Genomic DNA, 20,479 nt, shown 5'->3' with positions numbered 1-20,479 from the left:
ACCTACTGAGGATTTAGATTGATTTCAGTTGTCTCTCAACTAATTCATTGACATAGGGGCTCTCAACTGAACCCCAATACTGATATAGCTATTTTGGCTAACAAGCTCATTCCTGGAATCCATTGTCTCTAGTACTATTACAGCAACTAGGCCATAACAAACACCCCATATTTATATGGGTTGTGCTGATCTAAAATCAATTCATCATGTGGCTCGTGTGGCAAGTGCTTTATACATGGAGCCATCTGAAGATAGTCTTAACATTCCAGATACCTGTGGTTATCCATACTATGCTTTAGTAACTCATATTAGGGGCTGACTCCATCTTATTCTTTATTTTCACAAAGCTAGCTTGAATCACTCCTAAATCAAAAGTTATTGATTTTCTCAGAGAATTGGATTTGTCAGTACATTCTCATCCTGTTTGCTCTGTGTGGAAGGTATTGAACTGGAACATGTAGACATCATTGATGCGGAAGTGAGTCTCTTTTCAATCTCCTACTCTATAAGGGAAGATACATAATAAACTAAAATGAAAATACTTATGAGAGTGAAACCCAAAGTGGTTTTACAGTAATTATTCTATTAGGTATGAAAATAATTCCTTAAAGCTCCAGAGAACAATTATTGACCCCACGTCCACCTTTCAAAAGTACAAAACTGACACAGAACATGTTTGCAAATATGGTACAGCAACAATATGACAACTAAGGTAGAATGAAGAGATTCGAACTCAGACTTGGACCAGGATGAAGGTGAAGGAATAATGTAGCATCTTTCATTAGGCTCTGTTTTATGTTTCTGGATATTAATGCTGCCCAGGATCAAGAACACTTGCAACCAGGTGTCTCTATGGCACTGAAATATTTAAAGGTCTGTGGGGGCATTTGCTCACCTGCTAATGTTATCTATTGCTTGACAATGAACATTATCCCTCACATTGCTTGCTACTATAGGGCTGTGACATAATTAGGTTTTCCGAGAAGTATCTGGGTGTCAACATAATTTTTGTTAGCATAGTGAATAATGACAGCCTGCTCTGTTACCAGACTGATGTAATTATTTCTCAGGAAATACATATGTTACCTTCTAAAGGAGAAGTCCATATTAGTCATTCAAAAACTCAAAGTCCCCAAGGCAGGCAGAGGCAAGATCATTTTCTCTTTGGAAAGAAATAGAAGATCTATACTTTCCCAAGAAAGGCTACCAGGATTATCAAGAAGGTTGTTCTCCTTGATGACAGCTCTATTTATAAAAATAAAGAAGCTAGGATTAGAGAAATGTGCAATGCCCTTATGTGAACCCTGAACTCCTTTGTAAGCAATGAGCAATTTAGGACTTTAAAACCAAAAGCAAACATGGCCAGAAGTAGGAACTGGATTGCAGAGCATTAAGATAATGGATATGAAAGTCACCAAAGGATTATGCCAAATGTAAAGTGAAATGTATACAATTATTAGCAATATATTTAATATTTAGGTTTTGGTTTTCTTCTACAAATCTACCTCATAATTGGAAGTTAGCTGTGCTTAACAAAAATACAGAGACAGACATGCATGTGTTTTTTGTGGGTATATGAGAGAAAATGATGATAGGACAATTATTAAAACTAGTAATTGGCAATAACACAGATATTACTCCATTAGTTTGACAGCATTGTCTTTGTTGAGAGTGTAATTTCTCTTCATAAGTGTACCATTATCTTCATGTGCATCAGGAACTATACATTGACTATGACAAATTTTTTTAAAGCATCTGGCACTTTAATTTAGTTGTAATGCAGTGAAGGAGATAACTAAGAAAGATCAAAAGGACTTTAAAAAATATCTCTCCTATAAAGAATAGGATAGATCCTTGGCCACAGGGCTGTATATCTAGGTGGCATAGGGAGATAGATAGCTTTCTAGGAGTGCAGACAGGCCTGAGAGTGCAGATAGGACCACCTCTGCTGCTCAGAGGAACCAGCCCAAAACTCTCAGGAGACAAGAACCCAGGGGCAGCCAGGGACAGGAGTCTGATTTTCATCTGCACCCAGAGCTGATCCTGGGCCACAGAGCTACTATGTACACCAACACTGCCATGAGAGAGCTGGTTTACACACTTGTGTGCACAGGTAAAGCCATCACTTCTCAAATTCCTAGCCCAAGGGGGACCTGCTCAGAGTCATCAGAATACAGTAAACCAAGGATCAGCTGGGGACAAGATCCTTCTGGTTTTTGTCCACACCCGTGAGATGACCTGTACCACAGCTCTCCATACCTAAATTCCTCCCAGAGAGAACTGATCTCCCAGGAGTACTGATACACAGGATTGTAGGAAGGGCAAGTCACAGTAAGAGAGAGCAAGACCAGCTAACACCAGATGGCAAAAGGCCAACATAAGAATATTACCAATAGAAACCAAGGTGATATGGCAGCATCTGAATCCAGTTCTCCAGCAACAGCAAGTCCTGGATGCCCCAACACACCAGAAAAGCAAGACTCGGATTTAAAATCACAGATCATGATGCTGATACAGACTTCAATAAGGACATAAATAACTCCCTTAAAGAATTACAGGAAAACACAACCAAACAGGTGAAAGTACTGAACAAAACTATCCAGGATGGATGGATGGAAGTAGAAACAATACAGAAATCACAAACAAAACAAACTCTGGAAGTAGATAACCTAGCAACAAGTCAGGAAACACAGATGCAAGCATCAACAACAGAATACAAGAAATAGAAGGGAGAATCTCAGATGCAAAAGATACCATGGAAAACATTGACACAACAGTCAAAGAAAATGCAAAATGCAAAAAAAGTACTAACCCAAAACATCCAAGAAATCCAGAATACAATGAGAATAACAAGATTAAGGGCTATAGGTATAGAAGAGAGCAAAAATTTCAAGCTTAAAGGGCCAGTAAATATCTTCAACAAAATTATAGAAGCAAACATCCCTAACGTAAAAAAAAGAGATGCCCATGAACATACAAGTAGCCTATAGAAAAATAAATAGATTGCGCCAGAAAAGAAATTCCTCCCGTCACATAATAATCAATACACCAAATACACAAAATAAAGAAAGAATATTAAAAGCAGTAAGGAAAAAGGACAAGTAAAATATAAAGGCATGCCTATCAGAATTAAAAGAGCCTTCTCACCAGAGACCATGAAAGCTAGAAGATCCTGGATAGACCTCATACAGACCCTAATAGAATATAAATGCCAGCCCAGGCTATTATACCCAGCAAAACTATCAATCACCTTAGATGGAGAAACCAAGATATTCCAGAACTTAACCACATTTACACAGTATCTTTCCAAAAATACAGCTCTACAAAGGATAATAGATGGAAACTGCCAACACAAAGAGTGAAACTATGCCCTAGAAAAAGCAAGAAAAGAATCTTTCAACAAACCCAAAATAAGATAACCACATAAACATAAAAATAACATCAAAAATAATAGGAAGCAAAAATCACTATTCCTTAATATCTCTTTTTGTACTTTTTGGTTTTGTTTTGTATTCCTTTTTTAAATTTAATTTTATTTTTTTATTCAATATATTTTTTATTTACATTTCAAATGATTTCCTCTTTTCTGGCCCCCCACTACCCGAAAGTCACATAAGCCCCCTTCCCTCCCCCTATTCTCCCATCCACCACTTCCCACTTCCCTGTTCTGGTTTTGCCCTATACTGCTACACTGAGTCTTTTCAGAACCAGGGGCCACTCCTCCATTCTTCTTGTACCTCATTTGATGTGTGGATTGTGTTTTGGGTATTGAGATTTTCTAGGCTAATATCCATTTATTAGTGAGTGCATACCATGATTGATCTTTTAAGACTGGGTTACCTCACTTAGTATGATGTTCTCCAACTCCATTCATTTGTCTAAGAATATCATGAATTCATTGTTTCTAATGGCTGAATAGTACTCGATTGTGTATAGATATCACATTTTTTGCATCCATTCTTCTGTTGAGAGACACCTGGGTTCTTTCCAGTTTCTGGCTACTACAGATAGGGCTGCTATGAACATAATGGAGCATGTGTCCTTATTACCTGCCGAGGAATCCTCTGGGTATATGCCCAGGAGTGGTATAGCAGGATCTTCCGGAAGTGACTTGCCCAATTTTCTGAGGAAGCTCCAGACTGATTTCCAGAGTGGTTGTAACAATTTACAACCCCACCAGCAGTGGAGGAGTGTTCCTCTTTCTCCACATCCTTGCCAACACCTGCTGTCTCCTGAGTTTTTAATCTTAGCCATTCTGACTGGTGTGAGGTGAAATCTCAGGGTTGTTTTGATTTGCATTTCCCTAACAACTAATGAAGTTGAGCATTATTTAAGATGCTTCTCTACCATCTGGAGTTCTTCAGATGAAAATTCTTTGTTTAGCTCTGTACTCCATTTTTTAATAGGGTGATTTGGTTTTCTGGGGTCTAACTTCTTGAGTTCTTTGTATATATTGAATATTAGCCCTCTATCTGATGTAGGGTTGGTAAAGAACTATTCCCAATTTGTTGGTTGCCAATTTGTCCTTTTGATGGTGTCCTTTGCCTTACTGAAACTTTGTAATTTTATGAGGTCCCATTTGCCAATTCTTGATCTTAGAGCACAAGCTATTGGTGTTCTGTTCAGGAAATTTCCCCCTATACCAATGTCCTCCAGGGGCTTCCCCAGTTTCTTTTCTATTAGCTTCAGAGTGTCTGGCTTTATGTGGAGGTCCTTCATCCATTTGGAGTTAAGCTTAGTACAAGGAGACAAGGATGGACCAATTCGCATTCTTCTGCATGCTGACCTCCAGTTGAACCAGCCCCATTTGTTGAAAAGGCTATCTTTTTTCCATTGGATGTTTTCAGCACCTTTGTCGAGGATCAAGTGGCCATACGTGTGGGGGTTCATTTCTGGGTCTTCAATCCTATTCCAATGATCTGTCTCCCTGTCACTGTACCAATACCATGCAGTTTTTAACCTATTGTTCTGTAGTAGAGTTTAAAGTCTGGGAAACTGAATCCCCCTGAAGTTCTTTTACTGTTGAGAATAGTTTTAGCTATCCTGGGTTTTTTGTTATTACAGATGAATTTGAAAATTGCTCTCTCTAACTCTATGAAGAATTGAGTTGGGATTTTGATGGGTATTGCATTGAATCTATATATTGCTTTTGCTATAATATTGTATATATTAATAATTAACTATATTAATTCTGCCGATCCATGAGCATGGGAGATTTTTCCATTTTTTGAGGTATTCTTCCATTTCCTTCTTCAGAGTCTTGATGTTCTTGTCATACAGATCTTTCACATGTTTGGTAAGAGTCACCCCAAGATACTTTATACTGTTTGTGGCTATTGTGAAGGGGGTCATTTCCCTAATTTCTTTCTCAGCCTGCTTATCCTTTGAGTATAGGAAGGCCACTGATTTGCTTGTGTTGATTGTATAACCTGACACTTGCTGAAGCTGTTTATTAGCTGTAGGAGTTCTCTAGTGGAGTTTTTGGGTCACTTAGGTAGACTATCATATCATCTGCAACTAATGATAGTTTGACTTCTTCCTTTCAAATTTATATCCCTTTGACTTCCTTATGTTGTCGAATTGCCTGAGCTAGTACCTCAAGTACAATATTGAAAAGATAAGGAGAAAGGGGGCAGCCCTGTCTAGTCCCTGATTTTAGTGGGATTGCTTCAAGTTTCTATCCATTTAAATTGATGCTGGCTACTGGTTTTGCTGTATATTGCTTTTACTATGTTTAGGTATGGGCCTTGAATTCTTGTTCTTTCCAAGACTTTAAGCATGAACGGATGTTGAATTTTGTCAACTGCTTTTTTAGCATCCAATGAAATAACCATGTGGTCTTTTTCTTTGAGTTTTTTTATGTAGTGGATTGCATTGATGGATTTCTGTATATTGAACCAACACTGCATCCCTGGGAAAAAGCCTACATGATCATGGTGGATGATCATTTTTATGTGTTCTTGGATTGGGTTGGCAAGAATTTTATTGAGTATTTTTGCATCGATGTTCATAAGGGAAATTGGTCTGAAGTTCTCTTTCTTTGTTGGATCTTTGTGTGGTTTTGATATCACCATAATTGTGGCTTCGTAGAAGGAATTGGGTAATGTTTTTTCTGTTTCTATTTTGTGGAAATGTTTGAAGAGAATGGGTGTTAGTTCTTTTTTGAAAGTCTGGTAGAATTCTGCACTGAAACCATCTGGTCATATGCTTTTTTTGGTTAGAAGACTTTCTATGACCCCTTCTATTTTTTTAGGTGTTATGGGACTGCTTGACTGATCTATTTGGTCCTGATTTTGGTATTTGGTATCTGTCTCAGAAATTGTTCATTTCCTCCAGATTCTCTAATTGTGTTGAGTATAGGCTTTTGTAGTAAGATCTGATGATTTTTTGAATTTCCTCAGTTTCTATTGTTATATCTCCCTTTTCATTTCTAATTTTGTTAATTTGGATGCTTACTCTGTGCCCTTTGGTTAGTATGGCTAAGGGTTTATCTATCTTGTTGATTTTCTCAAAGAACCAGCTCCTGGATTTATTGATTCTTTTTTTTAAATATTTTTATTTTCTATATTCTTTGTTTACATTCCAAATGATTTCCCCTTTCCCAGATCCCCCTCCCCATATGTCTCATAAATCTTCTTCTCTCCATCCCTTCTCCAATCACCTCCCTCCTTTTTCTCTGTCCTTATATTCCCTTCCCATGCTAGATCAATCCTTTCCAGGATCAGGACCCTCTCCATACTTCTACATGGGAGTCATTTGTTATGCAATTTGTGCCTTGGGTATTCAGGGCTTCTGGGCTAATTAATATCCACTTATCAGAGATTGCATTCCATGTGTATTCTTTTGTGATTGGGTTACCTCACTTAGGATGATATTTTCCAGATCAAAACATTTGCCTAAAAATTTTGTGAATTCATTGTTTCTAATTGCTGAGTAGTATTCCATTGTGTAAATATACCACATTTTCTGTATCCATTCCTCCTTTGAGGGGCATCTGGGTTCTTTCCAGCTTCTGGAGGTACTCAGGGATATGAGTTTTCCTCTTAGCACTGCTTTCATTGTGTCCCAAAGATTCAGGTATGTTGTGCCTCTCATTTTCATTAAATTCTAAAAAGTCTCTGATTTATTTCTTTATTTCTTCTTTGGCTAAGTTGTCATTGAGTAGAGTATTGTTCAGCCTCCATGTGTGTGTGGGCTTTCTTTTGTTTTTGTTGCTATTGAAAACCACTCTTACTCCATAGTGATCTGATAGGAGGCATGGGATTAGTTCGATCTTCTTGTATTTGTTGAGGTATGTCTTGTGACCAATTATATGGTCTATTTTGGAGATTGTACCATGAGGTGCTGAAATGTTTGCTTTATGGTGAAATGTTCTATAAATATTTGTCAAATCCAATTGGTCCAAAGCTTCAATTAGTTTTACTGTGTCCCTGTTTAGTTTCTGTTTTCCTGATTGGTCCATTGAGGAGAGTGGAGTGTTGAAGTAACCCACAATTATTGTGTTAGGTGCAATGTGTGCTTTGAGCTTTAGTAAAGTTTTATTAATGAGGGTGGCCTTGCATTTGGCACATAGATGTTCAGAACTGAAAGTTCTTCTCGGTGGATTTTTCCTTTGACCAGCAAGAAGTGTCCCTCAGTATCTCTTTTGATGACTTTAGGTTGAAAGTCAATTTTATCTGGTATTAGAATGGCTACTCCAGCTCGTTTCCTGAGACCATTGGCTTGCAAAATTTTCTTCCAACCTTTTACTCTAAGGTAGTTTTTGTCTTTGACACTGAGGTGTGTCTCCTATATGTAACAAAATGTAGGGTCCTGTTTCCTTATCCAGTCTGTTAGTCTATGTCTTTTTATTGGGGAATTGAGTCCATTGATGTTAAGAGATATTAAGGAATAGTGATTACTACTTCCTGTCATTTTTGATGTTATTTTTATATTTGAGTGGTTATCTTCTTTTGGGTTTGATGAAGGAAGGTTACTATCTTGCTTTTTCCAGGGTGTATTTTCCCTCCTTTTATTGGAGTTTTCCTCCTATTATTCTTTGCAGAGCTGGATTTGTGGAAAGATATTGTGTAAATTTGGTTTTGTCATGGAATATCTTGTTTTCTCCATCTATGGTGATTGAGAGTTTTGCTGGGTATAGTGGTCTTGGCTGACATTTGTGTACTCTTAGAGTCTGCATGAGATCTGTCCTGGATCTTCTAGCTTTCATGGTCTCTGGTGAGAAGCCTGGTGTGATTCTCTTATAAACAGTCCTTTATATGTTACTTGGCCTTTTTCTCTTACTGCCTTTAATAATCTTTCTTTGTTTAGTGCATTTGGGGTTTTGATTATTATGTGACGAGAGGTATTTCTGCTCAGGTCCAGTCTGTTTGGAGTTCTGTAGGCTTCTTGTATATTCATGGGCATCTCTCTCTTTAGGTTAGGGAAGTTTTCTTCCATAATTTTGTTGAAGATATTTGCTGGCCCATTCAGCTGTAAATCTTTACTCTCATCTATACCTATAATCCTTAGGTTTGGTCTTCTCATTGTGTCCTGGATATCCTGGATGTTGTGGGATACAAGCTTTTTGCATTTTGCATTTTCTTTGACTGTTGAGTCAATGGTTTCTATGGTATCTTCGGCATCTCAGATTCTTTCTTCCATATCTTGTATTCTGTTGTTGATATATGCATCTATGGCCCCTGATTACTTCTCAACCATTTCTATCTCCAAAATTGTCTCCCTTTGTGATTTCTTAGTTGTTTCTACTTCTGTTTTTAGATCAAGTATGGTTTTGCTCAGTTCATCATTTGTTTGTTTGTGTTTTCCTTTGGTCCCTTAAGAGATTTTTGTGTTTCCTCTTTCATGACTTCTGCCTGTTGACTCAAGTTCTCCTGCATTTCTTTAAGAGTTTTTGTGTTTCTTCTTTATTGTCTTCTATCTCTTGAGCCTTATTCTCCTGCATTCCTTTAAGTGATTTTTGTGTTTTCATTATACGGGTTTCTAGCTTATTCATGTTCCCCTGTATTTCTTTAAGAGATTCATTTATGTCCTTTTTGTGTTCTTGTAGCAGCATCATGACCAGTAATTTTAAATCCAAATCTTGTTTCTCTGGTGTGTTGGCATAACCAGGACTTGCTGATGTTGGAGAGTTTGGTTCAGATGCTGCCATATTGCCTAGATTTCTGTTAGTAGCATTCCTGTGTTTGCCCTTTGCCATCTTGTTCTCTGGAGTTAGTTGGTCCTTTCTCTGGCTGGTGTTTGAGCCTCCTGAGGGGCTCTGGGGCTATTTCTGCAACACTGGATGGCTGGTTTTCCCCTGTAGCAGATTGCTGATGTGCTGTCCTCCTCTTGGGTGCCCATGCAGCCCTAGTGTGCTTTGCCCTAGATTGTGTCTGTGAACCATACAGTGCCTGTTTGCTCCTTCAGGGAGTGCTGAAGGGTGTGTGCTGTGGGGACCTTTTCTGTATGCTGGTCACTCTGCTGGGCAGCTGATCTCCCAACCTGGTTGGTGCACACAAGGCTAGCCTAGCTGCTCAGGTCCTGAGTCTGGGCAAAAGCCTGGGAAGCCAAGGTCTGAGCAAAGTTCCCCTCAGGCTATGACTGTTAATTGGGTCTGTCAGGTGGCCAGCATGGTGGGCGTGCATGCTCCCTGAAAGTGCCAGGAGAGTATGCTGGGCTAAAAACCTCCTGGCCAGGTTGACACACAGATGACCCACCGAGCAGCCCAGTTCTTGTATACTTTATATGCACAAATACAGAAAGGGTAATGGAAAGATGATTTAATGGTTTGGAGTACTGATCTAGCAGAAGATCTGTGTTTGTTTACTAGCACCCATATGGTGTCTTATAATAGACTGACCCCTTCTTTTTGCCTCAGAGAGTACCAGGTATGTACACGGTGAACAACATACATAGAAACAAAACACCCATAAACATAAAATATTGTATTTTAAAACATTTTAAAGAAATTATAAAGGATATCAATTGAAATTATGTAATGCTAAATAATTTCAACCAAACTTGGCACTTAAAAAACTGAGTAAAAATATTTCAATTCAGGTCTTATATACATCACAAATTTCAAATGAAGATGTTCAGAATGTTCATTATGATCCTCTTTAGAGTTTGGATGGATATCTGTTTTTCTATATTCTTTGTTTACATTCCAAATGATTTCCTGGTTCTTGGTTCCCCACTCCACATAAGTCCCATAAGCCCTCTTCCCTCCGCCCATTCTCTCTCCCACTTCTCTGTCCTGGTAATCCCCTACATTGCTGCATCAAGCCTTTCCAGTACCAGGGCCCTCACTTCCTTCTTCTTGAGGATGATTTGTTATGTGAATTGTGTCTTGGGTATTCAGATCTTCTGGCTAATATCTACTTATTAGTGACTGCATTCCATGTGTGTTCTTTTGTGAATGAGTTAGCTCACTTAGGATGATATTTTCCAGTACCAACTATTTGCCTAAGAATTTCATGAATTCATTGTTTTTAATTGCTGAGTAGTATTCCATTGTGTAAATATACCACATTTTCTGTATCCATTCCTCCACTGAGGGACATCTGGGTTCTTTGCAGTTTCTGGCTATTATAAATAAGGCTGCTATGAACATAGTGGAGCATGTGTCCTTATTGCATGCCAGGGAGTCCTCAGGGTATATGCTCAGGAGTGTTATAGCAAGGTCCTCAGGAAGTGTCATGCCCAGTTTTCTGAGGAACCGCCAGACTGATTTCCACAGTGGTTGTACCATCTTGCAATCTCACCAGAAGTGGAGGAGTGTTCCTCTTTCTCCACATCCTTGCCAACACCTGCTGTCTCCTGAGTTTTTAAATTTAGCCATTCTGACTGGTGTAAGGTGAAATCTCAGGGTTGTTTTGATTTGCATTTCCCTAATGACTAATGATGTAGAACATTTCTTAAGGTGCTTCTCAGCCATTCGATCTTCTTCAGGTGAGAATTCTTTGTTTAGTTCTGTACCCCATTTTTTAATAGGGTTATTTACCTCTCTGGAGTCTAACTTATTGAGTTCTTTGTATATATTGGATATTAGCCCTCTGTTGGATGTAGGGTTGGTGAAGGTTTTTTCCCAATTTGTTGGTTGCTGTTTTGTCCTTTTGACAGTGTCCTTTGCCTTACAGAAACTTTGAAATTTTATGAGGTCCCATTTGTCAATTCTTGATCTTAGAGCATAAGCTATTGGTGTTCTGTTCAGGAAATTTTCCCCTGTTCCCATGTCCTCAAGGGTCTTTCCCATTTTCTTTTCTATTAGTTTCAGTGTGTCAGGTTTTATGCGTATGTCCTTGATCCACTTGAACTTGAGCTTAGTACAAGGAAATAAGAATGGATCAGTTTGAATTCTTCTGCATGCTGACCTCCAGTTGAACCAGCACCATTTGTTGAAAAGGCTATCTTTTTTCCACTGGATGGTTTTAGATCCTAGAAGAGGAATTCAAAACCCATACCTAAACATAGTAAAAGCAATGTACAGCAAACTGATAGCAAACATCAAACTTAACGGACAGAAACTCAAAACAATCCCACTAAAATCAGGGACTATACAAGGCTGCCCCTTCTCTCCATATCTTTTTAATATAGTACTTGAGGTACTATCTAGGGCAATTAGACAACATAAGGATGTCAAAGGGATACAAACTGGAAAGGAAGAAGTCAAACTATCACTATTTGGAGATGATATGATAGTATACTTAAGTGACCCAAAAATCTCCACCAGAGAATTCCTACAGCTGATAAATTACTTCAGCAAAGCGGCAGGTTATAAAATCAACTCAAGCAAATCAGTTGCCTTCCTATCCTCAAAGAATAAGCACACTGAGAAAGAAATTATGGAAATGACACCCTTCACAATAGCCACAAACAATATAAAGTATCTGTGTGTGACTCTAACCAAACAAGTGAAAGATCTGTATGACAAGAACTTCAGGTCTCTGAAGAAGGAAACTGAAGAAGACCTCAGATAATGGAAAAATCTTCCATGCTCATGGATTAGCAGGATTAATATAGTAAAAGTGGCCATCTTGCCAAAAGCAATATACAGATTCAATGCCATCCTCATCAAAATCCCATCTCAGTTCTTCACAGAGTTAGAAAGAGAAATTCTCAAATTCATATGGAACATCAAAAAACCAAAACTATTCTCAACAGTAAAAGAACTTCTGGGGGAATCAGTATCCCAGACCTCAAACAGTACTACAGAGCAATAGTGTTAAAAACCGCATGGTATTTGTACAGTGAGAGGCAGGTTTCAATGGAAAAGAATTGAAGACCCAGAAATGAACCCTACACCTATGGTCAGTTGATCTTCAACAATGGATGGATATCTTTAAGATGGTGTCCTTTATAAAAGTCTATTATTTCAATGCCTATCTTTTAAAAGTAGAAATCAAAATAAAGTTGTTTTCCTATTACATTATTCAAACTCTAGCAGAATTGTAATCTAGTCTGTAGTACGTTAGAATAGCTTTTAATTGCAGATACATGTATACTCATTTGTACATAAAGATATTTGTTACATATTGTTATATGTCTCCCTATAGGACCATCTTGCATCATATCTGATGAGACCCATGGTTTCAAACATTGTGAAACAATTTATTGTATATCAAATAATTAATGCCTTTAAGAGGGTAATCTGATTTCACCATGTGATTTAGAAGAAAAGGAACAGAATGTATATGCATTTTATTACAATGTCAAGTGGAAGGCTAGCTCCTGAATATGGTAACTACTGATAGGAAATAAAATCCCATTATAACCAGTTCAAATAAAAATAGTATTTATATTTTACAGATATACAAAGCATTATGTTTAGATTCACAAGAACTTGTTTTACAATGACTCAATTATGTGATTATATATTAGAGCTGATTACATGTACTTACACTAATTATGCAATAATGCATGATTATAATGATTATATAAACATACTGAACATAAGAGTTTTTTGAGATAACAAAGGTAAGAATCTACTGTTATAAGATAGCCAAATCAAAATAGTTTCAAATGTCTTCTCATTGATAATATTTCTGGAGTCTAATTTGTACATTAGTCTAGACTGTCTAAATTTCATAAATCTATTCTATGATGTAGAAATTCAAGCTTTTTGGTAACATCCAAGAAGGCGTTTCTTATTTAGATATGTGTTCTAAATGTAACTTGATAGGGGTTCATATCAAGTCTAGTGAAGAATGTGTGTAAGGAAGTTAAAAAATGCCAGATTTCTTTTTAGGTTTATGAAATAGATATGTTTTTGATACGTAATGGAGAAATAGTTTTTCTCATGGGAAAATTTATTTGAAATAGTATTACTTAGTTGAGGGTCATGTAACAGTACCTCCCCTTTTCTCACTATTTCATGGGAAGAAACTAAAGAGCATAGGATGGTGTGCTGGCTAGTTTTGTGTCAACTTGACACCGGCTACAGTCATCTGAAAGGAGGGTACTACAATTGAGAAAGTGACTTGTAAGATCTGGCTATAGGGAATATTCTTAATAATGATTGATGGGAAGCCCAAGGCCATTGAGGTTGGTGCTTTTCTTGGACTAGTGGTCTTAAGCTAAATAAAATAGCTGGATGACCAAGCCATGATGAACAAACCAATGTGCAGCATTCCTTCATGGACTCTGTATTAGATCCTGCTTCCAGGTTCTATTCCTGCCTGACTCTCTTCTGACTTCTTTCCATGCTCAACTATAATATGGAAGTGTAAGCCAGATAAATCCTCTCCTCCTCAGATTGCTTTTGGTCATGTGTTTCATCACAGCAGTAGAAAACCAAATTAATCCTAGTTACTAATCTGTCACATAGTTTTCATTTTAATATTTCTCTGTAAGGAAGTAAAGAGCCCTCGGTATTTAAGAAATTATGTAGCCAAGTGTGTGTGTGTGTGTGTTTAAGAAAAGATTTATCATGTGTACATCATTCTGCCTACATGTTTGCCTGCAGGTCAGAAGAGGGCACTTGATCTCATTATAGATGGTTATAAGCCACCATGTGGTTGCTGTGTGTTGAACTCAAGACCTCTGGAAGATCATCCAGTGCTCTTAACTACTGAGTCATCTCTCCAAGACCCCCAAATGATTCTTGAGTCGCTCCTCCTCCTCTTTTCTTTCTTTGATTCATTGATCCATTCATTTCTTTTTTCTTTCATTTTTCTTTTTGTCATTTTTTGTTCTCATGTGGCACAGTCTAGCCACAAAATCCCAAAATTACTATATAGCCCAATCTGGCCTCAATTTAGCATTTGCCGTATATAAGCCTGGCCTTGTGCTTCTCCTTATTCTCTGGCTTCCACCTTCAAGGATCTGGGATTAGACTCTTGCAGAATCTGTTCACAGCTCTGCTCTCTATGCATGTTACTTTTTATGAGACCACTGAGGAGGCTGAGTTAGAATTAGTTCCATGGCCAGCATGGGCTACAAAGCTCAACCTGGGTCAGCTCAGAAAGCAGAAGTGATGATGCTAAGCTAGGAATATAGCCCAATATATCAAGTGCTTGAGTAGGATACAGAAAACCTCAGAAAGATTTCAAAAATGTGGAAATGGTGGTACATATCCATGCTAACACTTAGGCAAGGGGATCAGAAGTTTATCCTCAGCTGTAAGGAAAGTTTGAAGCTACCCAGAGCTATGGAAGACTTGGTTTAATGCTAACAATACATCACTCCCTCATGCCTGCAATCTGGGTGTAATAGCGCACCTTTAAATCTGGTGATATGAGAATCAGAGACAAGATCAAGAACTTGGCATCAACCTGGGTTACACAATGAGTTCCTGAAGACAAGCACAAGATGCAGCTCTCTCAAACCTGTGTGCAAGACTGAATAGACATTGAGGCGTGTTTGTGAGTTTGGGGGACCAGCCTGGGCCCTACATGGTCTCTATCCTTACCATAAATTTACAGCTAGAAATGTAACTTTGTAAAGTATGTGACTTGCTAGCGTGCATACAGCCCTGAGTTGAATGCCCAGCACTATACTGGGTGGTACACTTTAGCATTTAGGAAATGAAAACCCAAGAATCAAGTCCATTAACATTCAGCCAAGGAGAAATGAGGGGTTTGTGGGGGCCATGATCTTTCTCGGAAACTACTACTGGCAGTTGATGACCACTGGAGCATGGAGAGCCATCAGCAGTTAGTTTAGTTGCTGGAGAGCTGCCTGTACACTAGTACATTGTATTCATAGTATTCATGTCTATGTGGGTGCTCCTGGAGGTGGGATTGGTAGGACTACAATGCAATAAGAGAAGACAAGGATGATGAGTGTGATCACCATAGGAAATGTTAAGCTATACATTTCTTAAAACATTAAAATATTCAAGGTCAGCCTGTGCTGCAAGAGACTCTGTCTTAAATATATAAAAAATAAAACTAGGTATCCACTAGTAATAGCATCCATTCACAAGGCACATCTTGGACTATGGAATTTCAGCATTAAATAGAAACATCAAACAAGGACAAGGATATTTCTCGCATGCATATTGCTGGGTAAAAGCCAATCTGGAAGCCAATCATGGATATTTCTCACATGCATATTGCTAGGTAAAAGCCAATCAATACTGCATGATTTCAAATGTATGGCACTCTAGACACTTGTCAACACCCACAGATTGTTTAGCCTAAGGAATGACCTCTACACTATAGTCAAAAATATATCAGTACTGGCTAGGCAGTGTGGTACAGGCATGTAAATCCCAACACTTAGGAAGACCACTACAAATTTCTCGTCTACCTAGAATTCCCAGGCCAGGTAGAGTTACTACATGATAAAGCCTTACTCAAAAAATCTTTTAAAAAGGACTTTCTGCTTTGCTAATTTGAAACTGATCCCTGTTCCCCCCAAAAAATCTATGAAATAACAATACCGCAAAACAAACCCAGTACAATAAAATAATTTCTCAGATAGCTAAGCATTTAGCAAATCCAGCCCAAGACCATGAGGAGATGGCAAAGATGTTATGATTTAGCAGGGTGATATTAGATCGATGGATGCTGATTTGTCTGCAGATTCTCTATTCTGCTGGAAGAGACAGGAGGGACTGTGAAGACTGATTTTCAGTTTTTTAGCCATTATAGTGAACACAGAATGTTTTTCTTTGCTTCTTCCATTCCTTTCAGACCAGAGTCAAACCTTGATATTGTCTAAGGTGGCATATTTGAGAGTAGAACATTTTTCTTTGTATGACTTCAAATTTTAAAGTTTCTCATGATATTCTTGTTGCTGTGAACACATACATTCTGGACAGAGTAAATTATCTTCCAATTCCGGTTCTGGGATAACACTGGCTAGTAACAAGAAGAGAACATTCATCCTTTGAGAGTGTCTGGAACCCAGGTCTGACCATCATGAAATTGCAAGTGAACCCAGCATTTCCTATCTGCAGAGTGCTGCCTGCCGTGGACAACACACCATCTGAATCCAGTGGTATGTGTCAGAAAGACGTCTACAGTAGAGGAAAAAGAACAGCTATTCACAGACACTGACTGAGCAGCTCTCGTGTCATTCTTTTCCCAGGCTGCAAGTGTGGACCACTGAGGTCAAGTTAGAATTTCCAGTATACCACTCTACTGCTTCCTTCTTTGGCAGCTGCTTGGATGCCCGATTGGAAGCCCAATCTTGAGTTTCTTGGGACACAGCTTCATTCTGGCCTCATGAGATGTGTAGGGAATATAACATTCTTGTTTAGAATATTAATGTCTCTGAAGTCTCAAATAAGCTTCAACTTTCTTGACATCCGTACTCAGGTTACATTAATGGCACCATTCCCGAAAAGTGTTCCTGGACATACTACTAACAGGAGGTGGGGTGGCCGGAGGAGAGGTGCTTGGTATGGTTTTTGTTGGGTGTTTGATTCCCTCATGCCTTACCAGAGAATGAATTGGTGGTTCGTGATCTATGGTTGAAGAAACATTTGATTCTGTAGGATATTCTGTGGTGAGCTCCTCAGTAAATGGAATCAGCATTAAAACCACACTTTCTTCATCCAATTTTTCCTCAGATTGGATCTTGTTGTAAGTCTCCTGACTGAAGTATGACATTTTCAGGCAGGTTTGAGAGAAGAAAAAGGCCCTAGCCAAGTGTTTTATGAAGTAATTAATCCTTCAGAGAGAGGACATGTGGGAAAAATTGAAACAGAGGTTCATGTTCCTATTCCACAGAAGAGTTGTGAAATCTGTTCCAGACTAGATCTCTGTTTCAACAGAACAACTAGAATCTTAACAGGAAAAATATTTTCAATCCCTGTAGCTATCAATCATACTATTAAGGTTGCCAAATGTGTCATGGGTCTTTTGTAAAAAATAAAATTTTTAGTGAGACAAAATCTCAGCTTGGAAGAATTGAGGTAGGCCTGAAGACCTATTTCTTGTTGAGAGGAGCTATTAGTATCTGATTGCTGCTGTGATCCATAGAGTTAGTTTACTGCAATAGAGTGACACTGAGCACATTGACCACCCTGCATAACAGGAAGCCCACAAAGGAATTGTTGACCAACTCTCCATGGGTTATTTTTGTTTGTTTGTGGTGTGTAGGGGGATTGTATGTGTGCTTTTGTGCATGTGCGTGAGTGCGAGCAATTTTTTATTTGTCTGAGTCTCTTAAGGAGAAAGAAGTTACATGAAGTTGGGTGGGTAAGGAGGTTAGACAGGATGTGAGAGGGTGTGGGGGAGAAGAAAGAATATAAGCAATATAAATGTCATGAAATTCTCAGAAAATAAGTAAAACATGGTTAAAGAGAATAAAACTTTTTTGATATTTAATATTATCTTCCTATGACAGATTTTATGGCTCAATATAATATATTGTCATAAGGTATGACAATTTTAGGCTTTTGCATTTATATTGGAACATTGTTCTCTATGGAGTTGTATCAATTTTTATGGTTGCTACTAGTGGGAAAGCTGTCAGGGAAGCTCTTGGTCAACCAGTAACATTTTCCCCAACACATCTTTCTAGTCTCTCAAAAACTGTTTTCTTTTCTTTTCAGAATAATTGTGGCCCTGCTCCTATTTATGTGTTCCTTCCTTTCAGTTCATAATAAATCCTTTGTTCTTTGACTATTTTATAATATTTTGATGATATTTAATTTACCTCCCAAACCCTTCCCAGATGTACCTTCACTTTCCATCCATTCAAATTTTGTGTTGCTCAGATGTGTAGCTTTCTACTAGAGTGTGGTAAATGCATGCAAGTACAAGTGACTATACTGTTAGAGAAAACTGACTCTCCCTCTCCATGAAGCCAACAATTGGCAGGATCTCCATGTTGGGATTTGGTCTCACTTGGGCTTGCACTGATCATCTGTATATTGTCACAACCATATTCATTTGTGAAACTGCCCTGAGATGGTTAGAAGACACGCTTACCTTGTATCATCCATATCCTCTCTGGCTCTTACACTATTTCTGGTATCACTTTCACAATGGTCACTGAGCCTTAGGATGAAGGACAGGGGTATATATAGTCCACATAGGGTAGAACAATCTTCACTATCTGCATATTGACCAGGTGTGGTTCTCTGGTTAATCACTATCTACTGCAAATAGAAGTTTCTCTGATTAGGATTGAAAGATTCATTACTTTGTGGGTATAAATAAATCATTTGGAGTCAGTTTATGGGAATAATATTCACCTTTTATAAAAAATGACAGCAAAAGATTTTTAACAAATACAGAACTATTAATTGCAGAAGTTTTAAGTTTGAACTTGTGAACAATTGGTTCTTCAATTTGATTTGACCAACAGACTGTTCATATTTGAAATGCCTGGTTATAGATTTGTTGTCTTCTGGCTTACTCAGTAGCCTCTGAATTGATCCACAAGCTAATCTTTGAAGATGACCATATTGCCTTCCTGCCCTGCCATCTAATTTTGGGCTTATAATTTTGACCTTGGCTTGGTTAGTTTTATATGTCTGTATTTATCCAAATGCATTTTTCAAAAATTAATACTGAATATACTTCCATTTGCTACTCCCCTTCCTGACATTATGCCCAAACCATCATTATTTCTAATATTGTCTATTTCTTATATCTGGATGAAGTTTGCTTTATGTTTTACTTTGTTTTATGTTTTAAATATTAATTTATTTTTCTGAAAGCAGATATAATACTATTTTCATGGTATTATAAATATACCATGACTGGATGATTGATAAATATAGTGTGATCAAGAAAATAATATAATGTTATTCATAAATTCTCAAAAAAAATAAATTCTCTATGGCATATTTTCACTGTATTACTACATGTAAATTACAATTCATATAAGCTCATAGAAGTTAGGTGACTCATTTAAGATTACAAAGACACAATTTTAACTTCAAAGTCCTTGCTATTAGTTGTTATGGTTCAAATTTGCTGGAATCTTAGTTCCCATTTATACTATAGATTTGATCATGAGAACATTAACTTCATTAGTGATGTGGGATAAATGCTCTGATATAGTCATATTAAATGGGCTGTTTGGAGGTAGTTTGATGGGAAAAACTCCCTGTAGGGCATTTTTATTGAAAATATATCCTTTCCCTGTGCAATACTTCCTTACTGTGGTTTACCCTCTGTTCACTGGTTCTAGCTTCCCCCATGTCCTCACTTACCCAAATCCACTCATCCTTTGTTTCCCTTAAGAAAGGAGCAGAGCTTCAAAAGAAAACAACCAAACATGCCAAAACAAGATGCAGTAAGCAAAAGACCACATATTGAGAATGGACAAGGCAACCCAGTGAGAAGAAAAGAGTCTCAAGAGCAGGCAAAAGAGCAGAGACACAGTCTCTATAACTCTTATGAGTACCACAAAAGCAGCAGGTTACCAGCTAACCATAGCATGTATATGGAGGACCTGGTACAGACCCAAGCAGGCTAGGTGCTTGCTGCTTCAAACTCTGTGAGTCTGTACAAGCCCAGCTTAATTCATTCAGTGAGCCATGTTCTCTGGTGTCCTCGATCACTCTGACTCCTAAAATCTTTCTTCTCTCTCTTCTTTAGAGTTCCCCAATCTCCAATGGAAGGGCCCCAGTGGGACCCTTCATTTTAGACTGTCTCTGCATAATGTTTGGCATCGGTTCCCAATTGCTGCCTTCCAGAGGAAGCCTCTCTGATGATAACAGAGCAAGGCACTGATTTATGAGCATAGCAGAATACCATTAGGAATCATTTTACTGACATTAGGGGGGATGAGTAGTTATGCTTCTATATCAGATGACTCTCCAGGCTCTGGTTCCTGGCCATTCAAGCAGGCTTACTCTCATATCCTGGGCCTCAAGTTAAATCAGACATTGGTTGGCTACTCCCACAAGTTGTGCACTATAAGTATGCCAGCACATTTTGAAAAGAGAAAATGTTGTAGGTGAAGGGTTTTATGGCTTGGTTGGTGTCCAGGTTTCTGTTTCTGTACCCTGCAGTTTGCCTACACACCAGAGAGATTGGAAGGTAGGTGTGAGAGTTCCACCTTGACTTCTCTATATTCAATGAGCTGTAGT

General features: G+C 38.2%; 1 pseudogene; it reads right to left on the bottom strand.

Annotated features, from left to right (window-relative positions):
• Positions 1-16,142: 16,142 nt before the first annotated feature.
• LOC127675038 (developmental pluripotency-associated protein 2-like) lies at positions 16,143-17,039 on the bottom strand (annotated as a pseudogene).
• Between the last annotated feature and the right edge of the window lie 3,440 nt (positions 17,040-20,479).

The sequence above is a fragment of the Apodemus sylvaticus genome, chromosome X (assembly GCF_947179515.1).
Source record: "Apodemus sylvaticus chromosome X, mApoSyl1.1, whole genome shotgun sequence".
Lineage (NCBI taxonomy): Eukaryota > Metazoa > Chordata > Mammalia > Rodentia > Muridae > Apodemus > Apodemus sylvaticus.
This window is presented reverse-complemented; position numbering and strand designations above follow the sequence as displayed.